This window comes from Lepisosteus platostomus, unplaced genomic scaffold (assembly GCF_059453375.1).
Source record: "Lepisosteus platostomus isolate fLepPlt1 unplaced genomic scaffold, fLepPlt1.hap1 Scaffold_106_H1, whole genome shotgun sequence".
Classification (NCBI taxonomy): Eukaryota; Metazoa; Chordata; class Actinopteri; order Semionotiformes; family Lepisosteidae; genus Lepisosteus; species Lepisosteus platostomus.
In genome coordinates this window covers 69596-89491 of record NW_028291487.1, presented here as the reverse complement: position 1 = coordinate 89491, position 19896 = coordinate 69596, and the positions used below count along the sequence as shown (strand labels likewise).

Sequence of the window (19896 nt, the reverse complement as noted above, 5' to 3'; positions counted from 1 at the left end):
AGGAAAAAGAAATGGTGTTCACTCAGGTGGAGGGGGCCGTGCCAGGTGCCCTGAATTCATGCTTCCCACTGTAAAAAGGTCACAAACGAACTGAGCAAAGAGCAGGAGTGATGTCTCCACAGGGATAGATGGGGATCACCTGCTTGGGACTGATGTGCACAGCCTTTTTCCTTTTTATGTGGAAGCCTGTCACCACCCAGAAAGAGGAAGAATCTAAACGCGAAGCCTCTTTGTATACAAACTGGCTGAATGAAACTGATAATGAGGGGGATATGAGTAATTTGTGGTACAAATTTATAAATCATACTGTAAAGTTAAAGAAATTTAATGCATCTTGTTATGTATGTGCTTTAATGCCTCATTCTACAGCCTCACCCATGCAACATTTCTGAATGCATAAGTCTAGTGGCAGGATTTCCAAAGCCAGATCCTAGATCTTTTCCCATAACGTATTTGACCTACTCAAAGGGGCATCCATATGCAGCCGGCCTGAAGATAAATAAGTCTACTACAGTAGCATTAGGCTTCGTTTCTCCCAGAGACCCAGCAGTGCATTTTGCTATTCACTTCAATGTTACCAGTAAAAAAGCAGAATGTCCTCCTTTGTGGGATTACCTAAAGAATCACATTACCTGGACTGATTCTCCTGTTAAAGTAGCAGTTTACCTGCCTTCTAAGGTTAATCACTCTTATTGCTATGAGAATAAAGGTCGTGGCCCCTCAGTAGGAAGAACAGGAGGCTGTAGCTCCACGGTTACTAACCATACTTTATCTAATGGAACTATGGTTTTAATGGATTGGTATTGGCAATGTGGTACAAAAGTTTATGATAGCCTTCCTCCCCAGTGGAGAGGAGTGTGTGCTCTAGTCACGCTACACCACTCCATTCTCATTGTCCCAGTAAACTCTTACTTGTTAAATTCAATGAAGCCCCTTCAGAGGGAGTCAAGGGTTAAACGCGCTCTCAGTTGGGCTGACAGATATGGTCCAGATACTTCTAAAGTACCAGAAGACCATAGACTATTTACTGCAGCTGAAATGATTTTTTCCTCAGGACTGAGTATTCAGGCAGTAGCTAATGCCTGCTGGTTACAAATTACTCGCTATGAAATGTACTCGTTTATTAACATCACGTTAGAAGGCTTAGACGCTATCAGACAAGAATTAAGGGGAGTTAGATTAATGGCACTTCAGAACAGGTTCGTGCTGGACCTACAAAATGCAGCATCTGGAGGAGTCTGTGCTTTAATAGGAGACTCCTGTTGCACATTTATTCCAGCAAATGACAATGATTACGGAAATCTTACGCTTGCTATTCAACATTTGAAAGAACTGAGAGACAAGGTGGACAAAGAAAGAGGCATTAAAGATACACCTGATTTCTCTCTTGGTTAGAATCACTGTTTGGGCCGGGGGGAATGTTTTTTTTCAAGTTACTAACACCGATTATAGTAGCTGTGATACTTGTCTTCCTGTTTTTGTGTTGCTGTTCGACTTGTATTATTCCAATGCTTCGAAATATGATAATGAATATGTTTGCGCATCAGTATGTTCTGATAAAAACGGAAGAATCTGAAGTATGGGAGCCACCTGGGAATCCATATGAAGAATCTAACTTTTAATCATTTTCAAGAATAAAAAGGAGGGAATTGTAGTGGAAATCTAATGAGTTAATTGATTCTTAAAAATGTAGAGAGCTTTACAAAAAAATATATTGGTGCTTTTAGATAATATTTCAAGGATATAACTGCTATGCTACAGTACGTGCAGAATTTTAGAAAACAGTTCGTCAACAAAGTACACTGTTTAGGTTAGTTTAGAAGACAATGTACCAAAATAATATATGCTGTCTGGGTCATTAGAATTAGCTGAAAGTAACTGATAAGCTTTGAATAACAAATCTAGTTTTCTTCTCTCGCTCTATGATGTAATCTGTTTTCTCTTAGAGAAAGGGGAAGTTTTAGAAGGGACCAAGTGCTGAACTTTTTTACAGCGCAACGTCTTATAAAAACCCTGTACTGCTTGTAACAAATTGAGTCTCTGGTTGCACTTTGCGAAGTGGCAGCAGGGCTCCCAATATTGCAATATTGAAATAAAGACCTTACTCAGGTGAGAACTCTCTCTTGTGGCTTCCTTGATAGTTATATTTCCATGACACAGCTTTGCATGACAACCCATCTCACCACGGAAAGGAACCTAATAGCTTTTGTAAGAGAGGAGAAAAGGACCTGGCCCGTACGGGGATTGAACCCACGACCTTGGCATTAGTAGCACCACGCTCTAACCAACTGAGCTAACTAGCCTCATGACAGCAATCCTCTCTGTGCTGCAAAAAATCGAACTCAGGGAATTTCTTTTGCCCTCCTTTGAATAGAAAGCCGTGTAATTCAGTGTACGTGCTTTCTCGTGCAGTTTCATGGTTCTTGTAACCCAAATCCTACACTGGCGTGAAGTGACCCCCCATTTCACAGCATTTTTCAGCTGATTTAAAATGTACCTAAAGGAGAAGCATTATTGAAGACCATCAATTACCAAGAGCTTTTGTCAAAAGTTTTTGTGGTCATTTTTAATGACCACAGAGCGCTGTGACCTCGGTTTTACATCTCACCAAAGAGACAGCGCCCTTTTACAACACAGCGTCTCCATCACTATGCTGGGGCATTGGGACCCGCACAGACCTCAGGGTGAGCGCCCCCCCACCGGCACGATTAACACCGCTTCCAGCTGGAAACTTTGTCTTTCCCTGTAGCTCACCCTCATCCGGGTACTGACCTGGCTAACACCTGCTTTGCTTCAGTGGGTTTTCAGTTGCGAGTTGCAAGGGGATGCAAGTGATGGAGCCGCTCGCTGCAAAAGCCACTGCTTTGGCTGGGAATCGAACCAGAGCCTCCCGCGTGGGAAGCAAGAATTCTACCACTGAACCAACAATGCTCAGTGCCCAGGCCTTCAAAAAAGACGCTTTTTTGGTGCTTTGTTAAAAAAGCGTCGACATTACCTATTTCAAAAGGCTTCACTTTCCTAGTCACATTCCAAGGCTCATTGAACCCGGGCTGTTTCCTCCAGCGATATAGTATTGCAGTTAGACAGCACGATGCCTGCAAGACTATGTCACGCTCTGACGAGACTGTCAAAAATTGCTTTCGCCGATTGTATTGCAAACCGGCGGAAGCGGGGTATTGGGAAAAGTTTTCAACTAGCAATAATCGCGCCTCGGCTAAACCTCACAGGCTACGATACTGCCAATGCGCAAAGCTGACGGTTGCCAGGCAACCGCGGGGATCCTATGGAAATCGTTATCAATCGTCTCATGGCATGTCGTTGCTGTAACGCTTCATATTTGTCGTCTCCTTCTTCTAGCTTGAGGTTTTAAATAATTTCATGACAGACAAGGGCTCCGTCGGGAACAAAGGGCGTTGTGAGAAAACCGTTGCTTATTTTAAGCAGCAGAAATACAACCCTTTAAATACAAGATGACAGAACAATGACGAAGGGCGTGCCGGGAGGAACTCATGCACTACAGAGGAAAGGGGGCGGGCACGTACAGTTCACATTCAAGCCACAAGTACTCTTCTCGGATGTTGCACAAACAAATCCTAACGTCCTGAAAGCATTGCAGCATGTTTGTGTCCCACTTCCCGTGGCTGCAGGACGACTGACACGAAGGGACAAACACAATCTGTGGCGTTTAGCGTGACATAGTCTTGCAGGCATCGTGCTGTCTCACTGCAATACTATACCGCTGGAGGAAACAGCCCGGGTTCGATGAGCCTTGGAATGTGACTAGGAAAGTGAAGCCTTTTGAAAGAGGTAAAGCACTGCACAACGGAACTGAGGGAGAATCTTACAGGGGATTCTGATCGGTGTCTGCATACACGCAGTCCGATACGGGTGCTGAAAGCTTGAGCTACTCTCAATGTCATGCTGCCTTTCCTCGGAGTAAATCTGTTACATTGAAAGAATGCTTCTCGCAGGTTCAAAAAGGGACCCTTGTTAATTGGAGAAATCAATGATTTCGAATGAATTCTGTATGCGTTAAAAGACAGCTATACACAGAAAACATGCAGGACACTGCTCATGATGTTTCCCGAGCCGAAACACAGTGCGTTTTTCCAAGCCATCTGACAAAGCCCGCCCACTGAAAACTGCAGCAGATCGTGTAAAGACGTTCAACTTTGTAACTACTGCACGCACAGGAAGCAGAATAAATTCCTCTTTTCAAACTGTCAAAGGTTTGCTTTGCGAACGCTGCAGGACATCGTACAATCTCTTTTGAACGGGGACAAACAATTTCTTATGGGGCGCAGTAAGTACAGACGTTTAAAAAGCTCCACTCATGCCGACGATGCAGCATGAAGAAGCGCAACCTAACGTTTGACAGACAAAAGCCGGGCGCCGCTACGAGCAATATGAAATCAAACTGACAGCACACGGCGTTTCGCGCTGACTCAAAAGTGATCTCGACAGACGCTGTTCTCTGCATAACGCTGAAAGAGCTAAAGAGCGTTTCTGTTGAGACGTACTGTAACAAGCTCGTTTCTTTCTACCATGATGTTACCATGACAAAATCTGTCTTTAAACACCTTGCTCAGTCTCTGACGAGACTGTCAAAAATTGCTTTCGCCGATTGTATTGCAAACCGGCGGAAGCGGGGTATTGGGAAAAGTTTTCAACTAGCAATAATCGTGCGTGCTAATTAGAACAACAGCAACGCTGAGCTCTCAGCACCGTACTGAGCCCAGGTGTTTTTCTAAAGCTGTCAGGTGCAGTTCATTTATATGAAGGAAATCTCTTACTGGGTACGATTACAATGCAGTAAGTAGCACAAGCTACTTGGGGAGTAGCCCGATGTGTTTTAAAACGACCCGAGCCAGGCAGGAGTCGAACCTACGATCTCCTAATCCGTAGTCAGATGCGTTATCCATTGCACCACTGTCCCTGGTATAACACTACAGCACTGTAACCCAGTGATCTCAGCCCTGCAACTAGTAATAATAATAATAATAAACTTTATTTTATATAGCGCCTTTAAAGGTGGCTTCTCAAAGCGCTTTACAGGATGACAATAACAATAAATAAGAAGACTACAACAATAAATAAGAAACTTTCACAAGACAGGACACAATTATAATTACAACAATACAACAATAACAATAGAGGAGACCGTGGAAGATGGTATTAAGAAGAGCAGAGGGGTGAAGAATGGAACCAGTTAAGTAAAGGCTTTTCTGAAAAGGAGGGTTTTGAGTCTGGATTTGAAGGAGTTTAGAGAAGGTGACTCTCTAATATCCTTGGGCAAAGAGTTCCAGAGCTTGGGGGCATAGCAGGAGAAGGCCCTGTCGCCCATACAATGTAGACAGGCTTGGGGGACAGTAAGGAGGGCAGAATTTGAAGAGCGGAGGTTGCGAGGTGGGGAGTAGGGCGATAAAAGTTCAGACAGGTATTGAGGTGCCAAGCCATGTAAAGCCTTGTAGGTGAGCATGAGGATTTTAAAGTCTACGCGAAATTTGACCGGAAGCCAGTGCAAGGACTCCAGGATAGGAGTAATGTGAACACTTGCACTAGACCTGGTCAGGATTCTGGCTGCTGAATTTTGGACATACTGCAGCTTGTTCAGAGTAGATTTAGATACCCCAGGGAGCAGAGCATTGCAGTAGTCAATTCGAGAGAAAACAAATATGTTGATCAGCTTTTCAGCCACAGTTAATGATAGCATAGGGCGTAGTCTTGCGATATTTCTAAGGTGGAAAAAAGATGTTTTGACAGTATGCTGTACATGTGGGTCGAATGTAAAATATTACCCCCGGTCCATTCTTTTCCAAAAGTGAGAACCACCTGTTTTCTACATTTTGTCTGTTTTAAAACCATATCTCTTTAAACCAAACCAAGAGTTTGTCTTTTGCACTGATATTCTGATTCATTTCGATTTAAAAGAAAAAAAAAACATTACCTTCCAAAGCATCATAAAATTGTCCCTTCTTCCAGACTCTACTTCTCTCTTGTAGTAGTACAGTAGACCTTTCCAGGTGAGCAGATCACAGAGTCCGAAATGAGCTTCCTCCATCAAGCAAAGTACCTGAACATGACTCTGTCTTCATAAAAGCGCCCCTGTAATAAAGAAATTAAATCCGAAATCAAGAGGGCAGTTGCCTACTGAAGTTCAAGAAGTCATCCATTTTAACCTAGCAACACATTAAAGGCTGCATCTATACAAGTACGATTCTAGAAATGCTCACCAGATTACGTTTTAAGAAGGAACTGCGCCTCAGGTTCCGCCGAGATCTTAACTCGGATGGCAGGATTCAGAGTCCGGAGTGCGGACTGATGGCGCACGGAGGTTCCACATACTGTGGATCCCTCAGTTTTCTTCCGCATGTTTAAACCGCCAGCGTGTGACTCCCCTGTCCCCGTGACCTCATTGCTCTGCTCTCGCCTCTGTGCAGCCGAGCCCGACTCATGGTAAAGTGGAAAAAAATATGCCCTCAACGTGAGATTTACTCTGGAGCAAGGATAGATGTTACCTTTTTATCGTTGAATAGGATGTATGTGATGTGGCGACTAGGTTCAATTTTGTATCCTCTTTAAAAGATTAAGGACTGGGGTGAGCGTGATTTACCACCCTATCAGCTAAGGACCCGACATGCACACCGTTTAAGCTGCATAGACTCGGTCGTTTAACTCTTCTCCATTAGCAGGGTTAAGGTTAAAGAAAAAAAACATTGCTGACTTCTTTTTTTTTTGCCAGCCGCTAGCGCTGATTAGCAAGGTTTGTATTTCATGTTTTGCAAGTTGCGTCCATTTTAAGAAGAACAAGTCGCGTTAAAGACAGGAAATGAATACTTGCATTTAATTAAGTCTAGCTGTAGGCGGTTGTCCATAATGACCAGTTCTGTTCGAGAACACAGAACAAAAAAGGCACCGCTGGGATTCGGACCCAGGATCTCCTGTTTACTAGACAGGCGCTTTAACCAACTAAGCCACGGCGCCCCGGGAGTGTTGTCCTTTTGCAGCCACTTGGACACACCTTTAGAAAAACATTTTGTTAACAGGCATTCTGCCTCAGCCTAAACACCTATAGCTTGCAAAGCGCATGCTATTAGACAGGCACCTCTGCAAGACCTTAAGAGTCTCTTAAACTAGTGATAGTAAGGTGTTCCCAATGGGTGATGTTCGGCTTTCAAATCATCTCTCCGTGGAAGCGCCGAGATGCAGCTGTTTAAGGCTTAGAAGCAGCTGACTGTTTCACTACCTAGCTGATCACTGTCAGTCAGGGAGCTTAGAGGTGAAAAGCCTGTCTGAGAGACAATTCGCTGTCGATCAGTTCAATATATTCCGTACCAGCTCGGCGCATCCGAGATCATCTTGGTAGCCGTGTAGCTCAGATGAGTGAGAGCGTGTGTGTGTGTGTGTGTGTGTGTGTGTGTACCACCGTGATTGGATGCCGGCCCTTCTCAGGTCACAGTAAACCTTCTGCTCAAAAAAAGTGAGGAAAAACCTCACTCTGCACAGTAAAACCTAAAAAAAGTGAGGTTTTATTTAATCTCTGACCAAGGGAAACGTTTCATTTTTTCAAAGAAATGTTTGTTAAAAAATAAAGTCATAGTTCCATGGGATTCAATCATAGACCGTGTGACATGGAAGTCAGGAACCTAACCCACTAAAGCACTACAGAAACATTATCGACAGACAATGTACAGTGTGTACTATTCTTGTGTTGAGGTACATGAATATAATTATATCGTTATTAATTTCTAATTTATAACTTTATTAACTTTATAAATTTATTAACGTTATTAATTAATTTCACGACGCACAGACAGAGCGTGGGGAGCCGCCGCCTGCAAACACGGCTCCAGGCAGGACTCCGCTCTGCAGGAGCCGCAGAGCAGAGGAGATGGGGGCAGCTTAGCTCCTGTGCAGAGACCTGAGCTGTTGTTGCTGCGGATGCTGTCTTTTCTGCACTCGGGGTAGGAGTGAATGTTGAGTTGCCCTTAGAAATGAAGCAGAGCACTTCAACGACACGGGTGTGTGTGTGTGCGCCCTGGTGATTCTGGGAGACAGATCGAACCTGGGCTAAAAGAGAGGGGGCTTAGCCCTCTTCCGTTTACTAGTTCAAAGTTGTACAACCCATTTGTATCTGCTAGGCGGCGCAGTCGTCGTGCACAAAGAACGCTTTGAAAAGCGTCAAAGGCAAATCATTCTGAGTTGGTCGTTTGTGTTTTCCGTTCAGACGCGAAATGCTGAAATGATCTCTCGGCTCCTCAGTTGTCATTTCTGCTCCGTAAAGGAATCACAGCACGCGTCGGCTTCCAGCACGGTGGGTCGGGACACGATGCCGGGGGTCGGAGAGAGCGATGTCTTCCTCGTTAGTATAGGACCTGTCACCTGTCCCCACCTGTCACGCGGGAGAACCGGGGTACATCAGGACGCGCATTGAAGTGAAAGCAGGATGCGCTGCGACATGCACTGTGCAGATCCCGCCACACTAAGAGGTGAGTGGGTCTGTTCGATCACAGCGCTAGGCGAATCCCCAATCCCCTTTTGTGCGTGGCGACAAAAGAAGTCTGAAGTCTGTTTCCACCCGGGGACCTTTCGCGTGTGAGGCGAACGTGATAACCACTACACTACGGAAACAGTGGTAAGATGTGCCCAGCGGCCCAGTGCTGAGCTTCGCCAATGCGATTCAGCGGCTTCCAGTGCCTTTATTGGAGTGCGCTGATGGACCGTGCTCTCTCTCCAGAGACCAGCACGCCTGTCATGGACGGAGCAGGAAAGGCGGCGCCACATTCTACAGCCCTCTCCACGCAATCGACGAAATCGGGCTACTGAAGTGGAGATAATCGCCTCTCCAGAAAGTGCAAATATCATCTTGGAGAGTATAAATCCTATTGCCGAAGGTCAGCCCTGTCTACCAGAGTAACCCTCCCACCTCCTGCAGCGATGGTCAGCTCGTCTCACACGCGAGAAGTTTCGGCTGGAAACAAGCACCCCCTCTTCTCGCACGTTTTGCACGTTTGAGTAGTTTTAATGCGGCTCCTTCGTACACAGTGCTGATCTTTTGGAAAGCAGGAGGCAAAACTGACACGTTCCCATACCAAAGTCGAACCCGGGCCGCCTGGGTGAAAACCAGGAATCCTAACCGCTAGACCATATGGGAGCGCACAACCCTGCTGTTCCGGGCATCATGCAAGCAAACTACAGAAATATGAGAAAACACGCAAGAGAGTTGTCACTCAGAGTGTCGAAGGGTCGATGTATACTGGGACTCAGTTGAAATGCAACGTCAGGACTTTTCCGAATTATGTCACATGAAGAGAGCACACCCTTTTCCGCCTTGCCACGTGTGTATCGGTAACTCGCCGTGATCGTATAGTGGTCAGTACTTTGCGTTGTGGCCGCAACAACCCCGGTTCGAATCCGGGTCACGGCAGAATAGGGGCGTCTACTTTTACTACTTGCACGAATGAAGGCAAAAAAAAGCCAATCGATGTGAACGAACGGCGCTTTACAGAGGAGTACTGCCTGACTGGATCGTTGATGAACGACAGAGGCCACTCCGACCTCTTCTCGGGTTTCTTCAATGACTTACTAAGGATCTTCTTCACATTCGCCCATGCAGGGGAAGCCAGTTACACCAAAGCAAACGCAGGAAAGTGCAATTCAAGCAGAGACCAGAAGGGACTTGTTTACACCGAGAGTGATCGGAGAATGGAACAATGCGCCCAGCCCTGTTGCTGGAGCCGATTCTTGATGAGATCTTGGGCTCACTAAGAAGCCCCCGCTGGATGCTAATCTTTCTGTTGTTCTTGCAGGTCCTGCGCTGCTTTTGAGCCGACAGAGCTCGTCCTGGTCTGTCGGCACAGCCCAATTGCAAATGATCGGCTCCGCGTACAGAAGGAACGTGCGTTTGGTACAAGAGTGCATGAAGGCACCGGAAATACATTGGGAACAAATGACCGGTCGCTCAATACCTCTGTGAAGTACAGGAGCGTGCAAAACGTGGCTGTTTCCGCCCGGTCTCAAACCGGGGGACTTTTCGCGTGTTAGGCGAACGTGATAGCCGCTACACTACGGAAACCTGCAGGGACAGCTGCTGGTGTCTCGCTTGCGTTTCGGGCTGAGAAAGGGAAGCGTCACTTTAGGCAGGGGGCGCTGGAGAGAGGAACAAAGGGCGCGATGAAACAAAATGCCGAAACCCGGGATCGAGCCAGGGACCTTTAGAACATACTCTCACGAATCGTTAGAATACGTGCGTTTGATCATCAATTGCGTAACAACCACATTCGTTCGACTTGAGCCATCAAGCTCATAGTTTTCAAATCTTGAAAGCTGTCATTGAGCACATCATAGTCTGCAGTACGCCCCGTAACTTGCGTACTTCAACAGAAAGAAGAGCAGACAGCTCCATAAATATGCGAGGCGCAGAGAGTGCAAGGCCAGCCGCACACGTTTCGGTGGCTGAGAGAGGGCAGTTTTTGCTTCTGCATTTCCCAAGTAAGGACGCATGACAACAAGCGATCGCGGTGCTCATTTACGACATAGTGGTGATGAGTTTTCAGTACGTGTTCTTTTGAACGAGCAATGAGGTTGCTGCCTTGGACAGCTGACTGCACGCTCTCATTGTGCCACGTGATGAGTATTCACCAGGCTCGTTCAGTCATTAGTCACATTCCATCGTTTGCCATAAGCAGATGCTGCAAGGTGATGTGGATATCAGTTCCCAGTCTTGTGGACGAGGACAAAAAGAGCACACAAGGGCTCATCCGTGAGTTGAACCCAGGACCCCCCACACCCTAAGCGAGAATCATACCCCTAAACCAATGAGCCACGGCAGCACTTTCCATTTTATTCTGTCAGCGAGCTTGAGGACGGGGGAGAGGTGTCATTCGCTCGTCCAGTCAGACCTTCATCAATAAGTCAAGAAAGCCGCAATTACACGACTGCCTTGCAGACGAAGGGCAGTGAACTGCACCCGGTAAGAGGGGAACAAGCGGCACTAGGCGACACCGAGGCATGAGCCCCAGCGAGGGGGGTTAGCTTGCATGGTACAGCGCTTGCTTTGCATGCGAGAGGTAGCGGGATCATTTCCCACGTCCTCCAGGTGTGTGCTTAGAGCTTGATGTGCCGAAAGGTGTCCTTTAGCCTGCGGTCATGCCTTGCATGGAGAGCGTCATGCAGCTGTCAATCATTTCGCAGCCACGCCCCCTCTTCATCTTCTCTCTGCCTTAAGCGTCTCCGCCACTCTCTCTTGACATTTCATGTCAGCATGTCAGAAGTCCGAGTGACGTTTTTAATGGCTGAGTGAGGGCACGATGCTGAAGCGGAGAGGCCACTTCAGCCAGAGAGACTTGTGCTAGGTGAGATCTGAAAAACGGACTCGCAACAGAAACAGACCAAAAAAGTATCGGTGAGATCAAAAGGCAAATGCAACATCCAGCAGAGGGCGTCTAAAGATTGGGGAACGGGCGACTGAAATCCATATGAGGCAAACTTTCCGGCTGTGCACTGCAGCTGGCCTCATTGGCGTAGTTGGTAGCGCGTCAGTCTCATCATCTGAAGGTCCTGAGTTTGATCCTCACACGGGCAGGGCTGCTTCCTCTCTTGCTCTTTTCAAACACTTGCGGCAACTGTTCGCTCATAACCACGTCTGGAATGCGTGACCTTTACACGGGGGAGAAGCAACGCCGCATCCCTTTTCTAAAGAACATTCACATTCAGAAATAAGTCAAGAAATTTGCCATTACTTTTGCTGTCAGCCTGCCCATGTTGCCAAAGAAAGATTCACTCGGCGTCAACATGACAGAACAGCGATCACTTGAAAACACTGTTCCACACTCCGTAAGCAAGAACTTCAGTGTTTGCAGTCACCCGATATGCCGATAGTCAAAGGAGCACAAAACACGAAGCGTCAAAAGACAAGATGAGTTGATGGAAAGAGCGTTGAATTGATGAGCACAAAAGTTCAGCTCGTACAATAGGCAACGAAGGTCCCGGCGTCATCATCGCACTTGAAAGGACTGCCTTGCAGACTAAGGGCAGTGGGAGGTTGCTGTTTTGAGATGGAGGCATTGGGATGGTGGGCCGAGATCTATTCTTCTTAAGGAATTCTTCATCGTGAAAGATCGGTCCACAGGTCATCCAAAGAACTTACAAATTTTTGGGACTCAGGGAATCACGTGCTTCCGGAAGGGAGTGAAGTGCTCAAACACATGACATGCCCCCTTGATCTCACATGCACAATTCTGCTGCAACATGCACAGCTACCGTCCACACCAGGCAGTGGGGCTTCAGCAGAATTTGCTACGCCACCTGCAATTACATATCCAGCTGCACACATATACATGGTCCCTCTGTCCTTTTCAGGATCTCAAAAAAAAGCATAGTGTGGTTTTCCTGCAACCTGATTGACCGCATCTCCCTCAGAATGTGCCCCGTTGCATTCATTGCTGAAGCAGGACGGAGGCTAACGGGCATGCCAGAACAGTTAGGCTCAGCGATCTCTCCAAAATATTGTGGTTGTAGTGGAAGAAATATGGTTTAAATTGTACCTTGGTATTTCAAACTCTCTCTAGAATGTTATCCATTTCTATTTTATTTTGACAGGAACTGGCTAATGACACTAGATGAAAAGAGGAGAAAGAAAACACAACGTTTCGGCCGTGGACCCTTCTTCAGGTGTGAGGGCTCCACGGCTGAAATGTTGTGTTTTCTTTCTTCTCTTTTAAGCATGGAATAGTTCCTTGTTCCTTTGCAGCCTACGCATGCTGACACAGCTCCCCACCCGAACTGCTAATGATGCCTGGTAGTTTGTGGTACTTGGGTATTGTCTTATGTTTGCTCAAACTGCATATGTGTGATTGTATATTTTTGGGTATTTTCATATGTCAATATTTAATTCACTGACATTCCTGTTTGCTTGGAAGAAAGGTAGATTGGATTTGGCACAGGACGCCTGCCCATATTTGTTGATCATTGTTGGGCTGGAAAAACAATGATAAAAAGTGTATGAAAAAAGCTCTCTCCAATATTTCCCTTCTCTTCGCCATGGTTACACTGGCCATTCTTTCCGTCTTTTGTCCTTCTACAAAGATTCCAGGGCTCTTTTTCCACCATAATATCAGAATTTTTTTTTCTCTTTTAAAGGCTGTAGGTGGGGTGTGATGGACTGTACCACTATCATAGAAGATTTTTTCAGGACACATCGCAGTTCCATAGTAGAATTGATCAATAGTAGAATTCCATAGGACATTATTTACCAACATATTACCCAGTGTGAGACTCTGCCAGTAAACCTCAGAGCATTGAGTTCTCCACTGATAAAGATGGCTGTCTGAAGTCATGAAATCCACTGCTGGGATGCCTGAGAGACAGTAATTGAATCTTGGCTGGAATTAGGCTTTCTATTAGTGTTGATCTTTGGGAATTATGTGGTAAAAAGGGAAAACTCCTTTACTTTAGTCACTTTGAATGTTCAAATGTACAGAACCTGCAAAACTAAGCAATGAAAAAAATCCATCACCACTCTCATGATAGCATAACTCATAGTCTCTGCTGTTGTGTAACAATACACACTTTCAATTTTCTTATCGCCTGTCTCCAGAGAGAATGTTGTTAGTGCTGATGACCTTGAATTAGACCTTGTTGACTCTGTAAAACAATCTTCCTCTGCTTAGATTTTCACTCAGATTGATTTTGTTCTCAGATTATTCCTGGCAGGACTGAGTTTCTAGGAAATGAAAAGTGAAAGAAAAAGTACAGAAGATCAGCCCTTGAATATACAACATTGTGCAGTGAGATTGTTAAATGTATTAGCTGCTATCCTGTGCTAGAGCCTGTCGTGGTAAGCAGTGGACGACAGGATCTAGCACAGATACTAATGAAACACTGTTAATGAAAGATAAAACACTTGAGTCTTATTTTAGTTTTCCATTTCCCTTTCATTTGTGATGTACTGTACAACAGGCCACAGAACATGCACAAAAACAGATATGCACACATTCACACCAGGCAATGACAGTCTGCCCAGTCAGAATCTGAGCTGAGGTATCAGAATTCTGAATTCCCTGAATTCTGTCATGGATCATCCACAATAAGGGCAATGTTTGAACACGAGGATCCCCAGGAGAGAGCCTAGTAACATAAATCTTGGAGCAAAAGCAGATGATTAACTTCATAGTTTGTGTGGTTGAGCCAAAGTTGAGCATGAGGATATGTGAGTCACCATTCTTAGAAATGGATCCAACTTCAGACAGGCGTCAAAAGTAAGAGTATACAGTGCTGGGGCAATGACACTTCAATGATCAGAAGGATAACAAGAGTTTTAATGCATTTAAATTGATTTTCTGGTGATGCACACTGTCATGGAACTATTAATTTTTTAAGGATCACTTACTGACGTCAGACAGCTGCCAATTCTCCAGACTGGAAGGATGAACAGTTTATCCCCCTAGGTACCATATTTCCATATTTCGAAGCATTGGAATAATACATGTCATACAGCAACATAAAAACAGGAAGACAAGTATCACAGCCCCTATAATCGGTGTTAGTAACTTAAAAGAAAAACATTCCCCCTGGCCCAAACAGTGATTCTAACCAGGAGAGAAAAGCCGGTGTATCTTTTATGCCTCTCTCTTTATTCACCTTGTCTTTTAGTTCTTTCAAATGCTGAATAGCGAGCGTAAGATTTCCGTAATCATAGTCATTAGCTGGAATATATGTACAACAGGAGTCTCCTACTAAAGCATAGACTCCTCCAGATGCTGCATTTTGAAGGTCCAGCACGAACCTGTTCTGAAGTGCCATTAATCTAACTCCCCTTAATTCTTGTTTGATAGCGTCTAAGCCTTCTAACGTGATATTAATAAAAGAGTACATTTCATAAAAAGTCGCATGGGTGAGGCTGTAGAATGAGGCATTAAAGCACATATATAACAAGATGCATTAAATTTCTTTAACTTTACAGTATGATTTATAAATTTATACCACAAATTACTCATATCCCCCTCATTATCAGTTTCATTCAGCCAGTTTGTATACAAAGAGGCTTCGTGTTTAGATTCTTCCTCTTTTGGGGTGGTGACAGGCTTCTACATAAAAAGGAAAAGGGCTGTGCACATCAGTCCCAAGCAGGTTATCCCCATCTGTCCTTGTGGAGACATCACTCCTGCGCTTTGCTCAGTTCGTTTGTGACCTTTTTACAGTGGGAAGCATGAATCCAGGGCACCATTTCTGTGACCTTCACAGCAGTGGCAGTGGTCAGCAGCACCTGGTACAGCCCCCTCCACCTGAGTGAACACCATTTCTTTTTCCTGAAGTCTTTCACCAGAATCCAGTCTCCTTATTCACTCATTAGTTCTTACAGCACAGGTAAATCCCTGTGGGCTGGAGCCCAGCATAATCTTAGGCTTTTTTGGTCAACATTGGTCAACAGATTGGTCAACAACTGGGTAATAACTCTTAGAAAAATCTACACATTGTTCCCCTGCCTCAGCTGTGACGTTTTGCAGAACAATTCTAGCTGAAGTTGTAAAATTTCTCTTTGTTCCGTTCCTGCAAAACATCTTATTATGAACAAACAAACCACAATAATCATTTGCATCTAGGGGAATCACTCCCAAGGGTAACCCCCCTTAAAGCTATATTGTTCTACCCATCAGGTTCTGCCACTAGATAAGAGAACCTTTCCCATGAAATCATTTTTTGACCTTCATGATCCCTTCAGGGCGTACAATTAGCACAGAAGCAGCAGCTTTAGTCCACATGTTTTTCAAACAGGATATTAACGATATGATCATAACGAATAATACCAGACCCACAAATATGTATTGAACCAGAGACCCTCTCCATGTTCCTAGCACAGACTGTAGCCATGCACCAATGCCCCAATCATCTGGATTATAATTATGATATATATTTTTCTTCATCATAGATGTGCTTTGCTAAGTCCTAGCAACCTACAATACTACAATAGGGAATTAGCAAATTCAACAATCCATTCGTCCAGCTAAATTCGTCCCTCCAGGAAGTTTCATTGATTGGCCCGTGATGATATCAAACAGGCTGTTACACAGTTCTGTTTGATCCAGCCCGCATCCCATGGCGTTCCTTCAGTCTGATGTCTAGTCAATCTTTCAGAGATCTGTTCCTTCATTCCACTGTTCCAGCAGACTGAGGATGATCTCAGTCCATCTCACTCCGAACAATGCAGCCACAGCCTGACACACCTTCCCCGTGAAGTGTGTTCCTTGATCATAATACAAGGGGCAGGGCAGTGCCCACCGAGGGCTTATCTCTGTTATCAAGTGTTTGGTAGACACAGAGGCAGTGGCAGCAACCCACTGGGAAAACAGATTATAAGAGCCCAGGTTTCCCTTTACAATTTTCAATTTCCCAGGTTTGAAAGGTTCCTCAGGAGCAGGCCTTTTGAGCTGTTGCACCCGCACCTGAACTGAGTTGAGTTCCTTTGATAAACATTACATCCAGATACCACATAAGTGGTTACTGCTTCAAACCCGGTTCTCACCCAGTTTTGGGTAACCGGCACACCATTTGACTCCCACCTGGGTGTCCAACAGAGTGCATTTGTCGGGCTATAAAGGGCATTAGGCTGTGAGGGCATGCAGGGCGTCTGGTGTGCTGTCAGCTCCACACCCCATCATCCTGCAGCCCCATAATCTTTTCTAACCATGTCCATTTCTCTGCTTCACAGAGGTCTCAGACTACTGTTCTACAAGTATTGCTCACCTGACAGTTGCATCTGCAAAGTTGTTCCCTCGAGTTACTGGAAACATTTCTTTATTATGTGATTTACACATTACCACAGCTACTTCAGTCAGTAGCTGCAAAGCTTCTAATAGTTCAGAGATAAACCCAGCATTCTTAACTGGAGTCCCTGCCGTGTTGAGAAAATCCCTATTCCTCCACCACCATCCAAAATTGTGGCATGCACCAAATGTATATATAGAGTCTATATACATATGCAGCCATTCAAAACAAGCGGGGTATGCTGCGGTATAACACGGTGGGAGTGTCGCAGTATACCGCATCATACCGGACGCAAATTAGATTATGTTAATAGTATCCGGAATCACCTTGTAAAACCGCCAGGTGGAGCTAATAAAGGTCAACCTCTGCTGTACAGCATTTGAGCTGTCACCAGAAAACGTCAGTTTTGAATCCTGATCACTGCTGAGGGACAATCTTTATTCAATTAAGAATTTAAGGTGTATACTCTTTAGACTTTTAAATTTAAACAGTGTATTACAGCATGTTAATCATTAAACATTAAAAAGGCGGTATATTTTATAAAAGCAAGATTGTTCTGTTGGACAAAAGTACACAACCTACCACCTTTATCATAAATATTTTAATTATGCAGGAATATTTTATGCATCAAAGTCTTTACTGAAGATATTACTAAGAGTATTAATAATGAATGACCTTGGACAAGCTGTAAGCTCAAAGTATTACCCTGGTCCACATTCTTTGTAACCGTCTTTGTAAACGAAAAGAGTTTATTTTTTCATTGACAAAAAGTAACACCACAGCATTTAGTTGATCCGATCACGCATTCATTTCCAATCATACAATGTAAATCTTGAGAATCTCCAATTCACCATGCCTTTCACATGCTCATAAACGATTTTAATTTAGGAATATAAACATATTAATGTATGTAAACTGTACTGTATATTGCTGGTCTTGGTAGTTTAAAGAAAAAAATACACACCAGTATTCCATTTCTCCCTAAAAATTTTAAGCATCTAAGTCTTACATGTTGTTATTTGGGAAACATTTTTACGTGCTCCTTCTGACCATATTAGGATTATATACTTTGTGAAAAGTGATAGTATTTTAACCTTTTCTGTGAATTCGCTTGTTATCTAACAAATGCATACTTTTAGAATTTGATTAACAGGGAATATAATATGGAATTGCGTATCTAAACAACTTAATAATGATATAATTATATTAATGTACTGTCTGGCGGAATAAACTGAAGAGGTTAGTTAATGCGACACGGAATTATTAAGAATTATCACCTCTTTTTACACTTGAGAACAAATGAGAACATTCCACTCAGTGGGATGTTATCTCAAGCACCTGCTAATTCGTTTTACACCACTGGACGACAGGAGAATGTGACTGTACTGTATCTGTACAGAATGTATCTTTCAATCAATACAGTAATTGATTAAAATCGCAATCGTGTGTTTAATTAAATGCCTTTTTTGATTCACAATCTGAAAATGAAAACCGCGGTAAAGTCACCTTGAATTTAAAAAAACGATTTTGGCACGCCTGTAGCATTTTCACGAAACCTCCTAAAGTTATGAGAACACTTGCTTAAGTGTTAACTTTTGAGCTGACACAGTTTTGGAAAATGTTTCCTTCACGCTGCACTGTACAACATAGGCAGCCAAGAGTCTCCAAAACAAAACAGAATGGACAGAGAGGAGAAAATTCCCACTCGTCCTGAAGTTCCCAAAATCCAGCACTGAGCGTAAACAAAGTGTCTAAGTAGCGTGGGAATGCTAACCCTAACCCTAGCTGGAGTTTGAGCAATCCAGCACTGAGCGTAAAAAGATGAGTCAAACTAACGTTTAATCGGATTAGTTTCCTTAGAGCTGGTTCAGAGTTTGCTCAAGAGTTTACCTTTCACAGATGCGCAAAGAAGAATGTTGGGGGCGCACGCTTCACGGTGCCTTACAGCTGTAGGGAGTGATTCGAGACGATTCGTGGCGTGTGCTCGTTCCCATATACCGTACGCCCCGGGGTGCAGTTCTAGGATGATGTACAATACCGCTTGGGCACGTAACGGCGTTATATGCAAGTGCGGGACGTGAGGGTTTTCGTTTGTTCGTTTTGTTTTGCTCTGCTTTGCTTTGTTTTGCTTTCCATCGCGTTGGTAAGAGCGTAAATAAAAAGGCGATTCCTGCGTCTACCACTAATGTAAGAGCTATTTCAAGTGTGGCGTGGTGCGGCTTTTCAAATGCTCAACAGGATGACTTCGCATGCACGCGTGCTTTCATGCAGTCGTGTGTGCAACCATGTCCTCTTACGTGCAAACGGGCGTGGTTTCATGTATGCAAAAAACTTTCCTGGGCTCTTCTGAAGCACATAAAATTATTTGGAGATATACCTTTCTCTTGTTTTCCTCTTAGGCTCTAGAATTGATAACTTTTTTTTCATTTTTGGCATTTTTCATCATTTTCCAGAAAGTGGTTGCAAGCCTGATATCATGCAAAGAAACTTCAGGATTCAGGGACCAGTCAATGGATTTTTTTCAAAGTTGGATTTTTGCACTCTGTGGACAAAGAGATGTTGTTCTATAATGTTTTTTTTTTTTTCAAATTTAAAAATATCATTTTTTCATGGAGCTTTGAAGGGGATGGATTCACCCTCCTTTAGCCAGGAAAGAGCTCCAGGAGCCTGGGTAGGATTCTAGCTTTCTCCCCTTTCAGGCACCTGGCACAGAAGACATCATTTTTTTCCTTAAAATCTTTTTTTTGTGTTCCTTGTTGTTCCAAACTTAATTTTAATCACTTTTAATTAGAGATTTTATTAAAAATAGTGCAAAAAATGACTAATTTCACTAAAAATAATGTGATATAAAACGGAAGTTTTTAACTTTATTGTAGTGTTTTAGAAACTAATATGTCTTCAAAAATGGTTGTTTTTCACTCCTAGGAATGAAAGCTGTTGTTATTTGATGTTTATTTTCAAATTTTGAAAAATCAAAGGATTCTAGCTTTCTCCCCTTGCAGGCATCGGACACAGAGAACCTCATGGTTTTCCTAAAAATCATTTTTTATGTTCCCTGGTGTTCCAAACTTAATTTTAATTTGTTATTATGTTAAAAACAGGGTAATAAATTTCTAATTGGACCATAAATAA

The 19896-nt window shown here is 43.9% G+C and overlaps 5 non-coding genes across 5 annotated transcripts; 1 reads left to right on the top strand and 4 right to left on the bottom strand.

The window, feature by feature from the left end:
* Positions 1-2229: 2229 nt before the first annotated feature.
* Positions 2230-2303, bottom strand: trnas-acu (transfer RNA serine (anticodon ACU)). The gene has a single exon. It is a non-coding gene; the product is annotated as a tRNA-Ser (tRNA).
* An 809-nt stretch (positions 2304-3112) lies between these two features.
* On the bottom strand, positions 3113-3254 carry LOC148637792 (U4 spliceosomal RNA). The gene has a single exon (XR_015931245.1). It is a non-coding gene; the product is annotated as a U4 spliceosomal RNA (small nuclear RNA).
* Positions 3255-4589: 1335 nt separating this feature from the next.
* LOC148637791 (U4 spliceosomal RNA) lies at positions 4590-4731 on the bottom strand. Its single transcript, XR_015931249.1, has one exon. It is a non-coding gene; the product is annotated as a U4 spliceosomal RNA (small nuclear RNA).
* A 2179-nt stretch (positions 4732-6910) lies between these two features.
* On the bottom strand, positions 6911-6984 carry trnat-agu (transfer RNA threonine (anticodon AGU)). The gene has a single exon. It is a non-coding gene; the product is annotated as a tRNA-Thr (tRNA).
* Positions 6985-9355: 2371 nt separating this feature from the next.
* Positions 9356-9427, top strand: trnah-gug (transfer RNA histidin (anticodon GUG)). Its single transcript has one exon. It is a non-coding gene; the product is annotated as a tRNA-His (tRNA).
* The last annotated feature ends 10469 nt before the right edge of the window (positions 9428-19896 follow it).